This window comes from Thalia democratica, chromosome 4 (genome assembly GCF_965202585.1).
Source record: "Thalia democratica chromosome 4, ktThaDemo2.hap1.1, whole genome shotgun sequence".
Classification (NCBI taxonomy): Eukaryota; Metazoa; Chordata; class Thaliacea; order Salpida; family Salpidae; genus Thalia; species Thalia democratica.
The window spans coordinates 28,396,858-28,403,615 of record NC_139168.1 but is presented as its reverse complement, the minus strand read 5'-3'; positions in this window follow the sequence as shown (position 1 = coordinate 28,403,615).

The window sequence follows — 6,758 nt, the reverse complement described above, 5'->3', positions numbered from 1 at the left end:
AAGTTTAAAATGAAAGTTCGAAATTAGTGTGACAGAATCCTCATTATAAGTTAAACGATAATTAGTTATGCTTGTGTTTCAACTAACAATAAAATACAGTTTAATAAGTGTTGCATAGTAGTGTGGTTTTGAAACATTAGTAAGAATTTATTATTGTTAACATGAAATTAAGGTTTAGTGGACAATTTGAAGTATTTTCATAGCGTTACACACTAGGTCACTGTTTGGTATTACAAATTTTAACTTAATATTCAAGAAAAACAAAAGATCTTTAAAATTTCACAGCTTTTGTTGAATTTAGATAAAAAAATGTGAGTTTACAAGAAAAAATTAAAACACTATTTAAAAAAATAAAAAATTATAGAAATGTCGAAATTAGAGATTTAGGTATTAACTACAACATCATTTACATCTTTGTTTTTTGCATCTGATATTAAATAATCACTTATACCTCAATTCTTAGTTCTAAAAGACATTAAGAAACAAAAATATTAACCAAGTACTGCAAATAGTACAGGTATTAATAATATTAATTAAAATATGGTATTAAGTAACATAATTATGTAAATTGTAAATAACAATAGTTTATAAAAAAGTAAACTGAAATTTGCTATACATAAACATACTTAAAAACTGTTTTATATATTTTACTTGTAGATGACTCTGTGGATACTAATTCGGTTGATGACAATTCAGAAAAAATCAAATCTTTTACAGGAAATTCTGAAGAAATAGTATTGTTTCTTGGTAATTGTTTTGACGAAAGTTTAAGCTCCGTATTTGACAAACTTACTGATCTTAACAATCAAGTATCTTTGTTGTCTAAAGAAAAGTTTTGATTTTTCAAATAAATTTACTTAAAAAATTGAAAACTAGCTGAAAAACTAAATACTAACTCAAACTCTTGGAAAATTTCTTTTTTAGTTTTAAGATTTAACAAAACAAAACATCTTTAAAAAAAAAGAAAAATTCAGAACAACTCAGAAAATTTTAATTGAAAGGAAAAGACAGAAGTTTGAGCTGCTGAAAAGACATGTTTCCGACAGAGAAGGAGAAATGGCACTTTCGCTGCTTGAAATTGAGAAAGCAATTATGTCTTCCACTGAACTTACTGACAAACTTAAAGATTAAAAAAATTAAACTGAACACGAATACAATGGACTTAAAAAAATTGATATTTGCAATTTCAAGGTATACGAAAAGCTACTTGATTGATTTTGATATGAAGTCAGCTAGTACATGTTTTATGAGTTAAAACATAACTATTATTAGCCAAAAAGTATTGAGATTTTTAATAGATTGTGTATTAAATGTTATAAGATTTATTTAGTTTTTTATATAGCCATCAGTTAATTGGTTGTCGATTTTTTTATTGTGATACTTAATGACTGAATTTTTAATTTGTTTTGTATAATATTTATTATAAACTGTTTTTATGGGTTTAAATAAATTAACAAAAATAGTTTTTTTAATTTAAAAAGTATTACTATTTTAAGTTAGATAAAACTTTCTAAATTGTTCTGAAACAGTTGTAAAAATTTAGAATGTAAATTTATCAAACAATTTTTAAAAATAAAAAACTAATTTTATACTATTTAATAGTTTACACAACTTTAAAAACAAAGTTATTTATTTACTAATTATTTGCTGGTTTATACCAATACTGTTATCAAATACACCAATAGTTTTACAAAACCAGTTCATGCAAAGTATGCTTATTTCAAGCAACATGTTTCTATACAATAAAAGCGTCGAAAAAAATAAAAAATAAATTATAAAAAGGTTAAACTTATGTGTTTGTAACTTTTACCAAAAAGTTGTGACTTAATGTACTTTTAGGCTTTTATCTTTCTAAAACCTATAAAAACCTTTTTTAACTATCGCTTTAAAACCACAAAAGTAATTTAAGTTGTATATGATTTTGTTATGATTAAACTTTCGTTAAAAAATTACAAGTCTATGTGCTATCTAATAACTTAAAAATTAAAGGTTATTAAATCTATATCATGATGAGTACTGCATATTTTTAAGTACTAAGACTTAAGTAAAAATACACGTAACTTTCGAGCTAAATAAATTTTGCGATAAACTGCATATGATAGCTACATTTTAGTTTAACTTGTTAACTAGAAAGAAATTTTACTTTAAATTTTTGAAAAAACAAATTTTTGTTGAAATTACTCATTTAGTATTAATGTTAAGGCCAAGCTAGTTAAAACACACTTATTAACATTTTACCAGTATATTGCCTAAATTATTATTTTAAACTTTTGTAAAACTATTTAATTGGGTTACATATTTAACTTCGTGTTTATTCTTATATTCTAGTTACATTACGTTTATGAATCGATAAAATTTAAAGTTAAACTTGTGTTAGGTAATTACTACAAAGATGTATTTTTATTTAGTTTTAGGGTTATTGAAATTAAACTATATTAAGTTTTAAACTTCTGAAAGATAGCTTCAATGTTTTTAGCTTATTCTTTTTTAGAAAACTTTTACTTGTAATAAACCTATCATAAAACGCATTTTTTTAGTTATAACAAACAATAGACTTTGTTTAATCTACTTAAATTAAAAAATAGCAAATGTTGGAATTTAATACGATAGGAATTGAAAATTTTTTATAAAAAATATATCAGGTTAAATTATGAATAAAAATTCACTTCATAGTATTCATAACATATTTTAACTAGAAAATGAATAAAAATTCAAACTATCTAGTTTTTATAAGAAATACCAAATCAAATAAACTTGAACAGCCGCAAATTGTTATGAAATATCTGCAAATCTAAACTTTACTTTTAAACTTTTCTTGATTTTTAGATGTTTACAAATTTAAAGATTAATAGCACGCTTTGCTACACCTTCTTTAGTATATACAACTAAAAAAGTACTGATTTTGAAAAAAGTTCTTGCATTAGCTAAAATTCAACCGTGTAACAGTAGTATACATTTTGTTAAGGTCTTTGCGTAAGTTAAATTAAAGTAGAAACAAAAATAATAATAAAAGTTTATTATATAGTGAATTGTAATAATTGAATCCAATTTTTCTTAACAATTTACGTAAAATATAAAATGTATATTCGTAGTTTACGTTAAATAATCCCCATTATAAATTAAACAATCGTTTATTATGCTTGTGTTTCTTCCTACAATAAAATGCAGATTAGAAAGTGTTATTTATAAGTTTATTTTTAATACATTGATTGACAATAAACTTATCACGGTTAAGATTACAATCAAAAAGAATTTCATAGCGTTATACACCACTTAACTAGTTGATATGATGAACTTAATCTCAATATTAAATAAAAAAAGTTCTTTAACATTTCAAGTCTTCTAATGAATTTAAATGGAGTGTTTTATGAATTAACAATAAGAAACAAAAGTATTTTTTAACAGAATAAAAAATTATAAAAATTTCGAAATTAATGACACAAATGTATTCTACAATTTCACTTACATCATAATTTAATTTTACATTATATTAAATAGTTACTTATATCTTAATTCTTAGTGCTCATGGACACTTAGCAACAAAACTTATAACTAAGTAAAATATGTAGTACATAAATTAATGATAACGATAATTAAAAAAGTCATAGTATTAAAAAAAACATGGTTATATAAATTGTAAGTGACAATAAATTATAAAAAAAAAAACTGAAATTTTTTATACTCAATTATTTGAAATATTTTTTTTAATTAACATCTAAGTTTTCCATTTCAAGAAAAGTTTTTATTTTTTTTGTAAATTTACGTTGAAATATGTCTGACGAAAAATCTGTAGAAATCATTTCGTTAATCGAAAGTTCAGAAGAATATATTTCACTTTATGATCAGTCTGTGGAAACTAATTCGGTTGATGACAATTCAGAAGAAATCAAGTCTTTGAAAAGTAGTTCCGAAGAAGTCAAATTGTTTCTTGATAATTGTTTCGGCGAAGGTTCAAGATCCGTGTTTGATAAACTTACTGATCTTAATAATCAAGTTTCTTTGTTGTCCAAAGAAAGTTCACAGTACAAAAGCGAACTCAAGGACGTTGAAAAATTCATCTCGTCAATAGGTTCAAGTAAGAAATGATTGTTGTAAAATTTTTGTTATTTGGATAATTAGTATATATTAAATAGTATAAAAAGATTTTTTTGTATTACAATGACATAATGATCTGGTTTTACAAATTAGTATATTTATTAAGTTCAAAATTAGTATGTTAAAAATTTAACTTTAGTAAAAACCAAACTTTTGGTCTAACAAGACATTTTTAGTTTTTAAACTTTACAGTGATAAAAATTAGTTTACAATTAAAAAATACATTATCAGAAGCTACCAGTATTACTCAGGAAAACTTAATTAAAAGGAAAAGACAGAAATTTGAGCTGCTGAAACGACAAATTCACGACAGAGAAGGAGAAATGTCACTTTTGCTGCTTGAAAGTGAGAAAGTTATTTTGTTTACCACTGAAATTACTGATAGAGTTAAAGATGAGAAAATTAAAATTGAACATGAAAAGAATTGACTTTAAAATAATTGATATTAGCAATTTTAAGGTGTATGGAAATCAACTTCATTTGTTTGAAATGATACAGACATTGTTATAAGTAAAAAAGAAAGGTATATTTCAGTATTATAAGGTCTATTTTATTTTTTACATTGTCTTAAGTTAATTTGTAATTTATTGTTTTGTTTTGTTGTATTTAGCGCCTAGCTGTGGTTTTCTTTTGTTTTGCATAAATGTTATTATTATGAACAACTGACAATAAGAAAATTTTTTAGATTAAAAGTATTATTCTGTGTTTAAATACAATAACAAAAAGCATAATGAATTGGTTTAAATTAGAAAAACAATAATAGGTAAAATAAAATTATCTTTCTGTCTTGAAATAGCTTGTTATTATGGTTTAAAATGTAAATTAATCAAATCATGTTCAGGAAAATTACTATTTTTTAAGTAATCTAGGTTCTAGAATCTAGATGATGGTTTAGTTTTATAATAAGTTGATTTTAAGTAGTTTGCTACTTCAATAATCTAAAGTTCAAGTTTTCAAATAAGATTTTAGAAAAATAAAAAGTATTTTTAGATAAAAATTCCATCAAGTTCTAAAACACTAAAACATATAATGTTAACTAACTAAGAATAGAGAAAGTATTTTTGTTTAATGACCCACTTTTTCAATACTAAATATTGTGATTAAAACTAATAAATCTCTAGAACTTCCTAAGCTTATAAAATGAAATTGTTTATGGCAAAAATATTTACGTGGTTTAATTTTCTAAAATCTTGTGTTTTTTAAATAGTTCTGCGTAGGAATAAAAAAAAATCAATATACCTCCAGAAAACTATTAATCTTTTTTCAAATAAGATGACTGAGATGTAGTATATTTTGTTTGTTGGTCAACAATAACAATGCACTCCAATTATTTAATCCTAGAACCTGATGCACGAAAAACCTTTCGATTATCGAGTCACCACTTGGGTATCTTATAACGTCTTGTCCAGGACACATAAATTTACTATATCCACCATACTTAAAAACTTTTGACTAAAATCCTTTACCTGTAACAAATTATGATCTCCAGTGTATGTAAGACTTCTACCACCAATAAGTTGTGTGGTAAATAACAAAACTAAGAAAGCATGTGCGCTTCTACAGTACTACTTACACAGTTTCACTGTAATCGCTACCATGGAGTTTTGCATTTTCTTAAGATGTACTAAAACAGCTTTTGAAATTAAACATGATATACTAATTCATGAATAAAAGTACTTCAACGGCTTACAATAATATATTGTAAACTAGCTTCAATGCACACTAGCGTGCTTAAAAGCACACTTTGGAACGAAATGGTTTAGCTTGTAATTTATAAACAAAACCGCTTGAAAACTCTTCATAAGACAGAAACATGAAAATTTATTTAAAAAGTATCAATCCACAAAACTTGCATCTATTGTAAGTTTTATTTAGTTTTTATTAAAAGCTATAAACGAAGATAACATAAATTACAAACTTATATTAAAATTCAACAAAACATTCAAATTTAAACAAACAACTTAAAGTGTTTGCGCTTGCCATGCTGCTGTACATCTTGAAAAAATATCTAAACAAAATATTTCAGAGAATTTGTGCATTTAACTCATAAAAAATTGAAATGGAATATGTTATTGAAAAAGAATAAAAAGTTTTGATATAAAAGGCACTATTTGAAGCCAAACTTTACTTGAAACATTCATTATAATAAATTTTAAACAATTTACAACATACTGTAATAAAAAAAAATTGAAAAGTAGTAAAATAAACTTCAAGTTTCAAGACTAAACAGTCAAATACAGATATCAATTAATAAATAACCATATTAAAACAGCTTAAGATCTGATTACTACAAAAATTTTGATGTTAAAAACAGTTAAACTTTTATATTTGTAACAATTTATAAACATTATCTACATTTATAGACAATGAAACAAATAGCTTTTGTAAGGAAACGAACAGTTTTAAAAACAAAAATATACAGTTACAAACTTGCATTTAATACTCGTTACAACTTGAGTCGCATGCTAGATTTCTAACCTACATTCATTGAAGCTAGTTCATTACAACAAACTCAACTCGTTTCTAGTTCATGTTTGCCCGGTAACCAACAGCAACGTAACATCAGTTCATAACATTCAGTACACGCATCAACCACACGTATAACTTATCACAACAAATTATGCAATAAACCTATTGATGTCAATCAAAACTGCGTGTTAAAA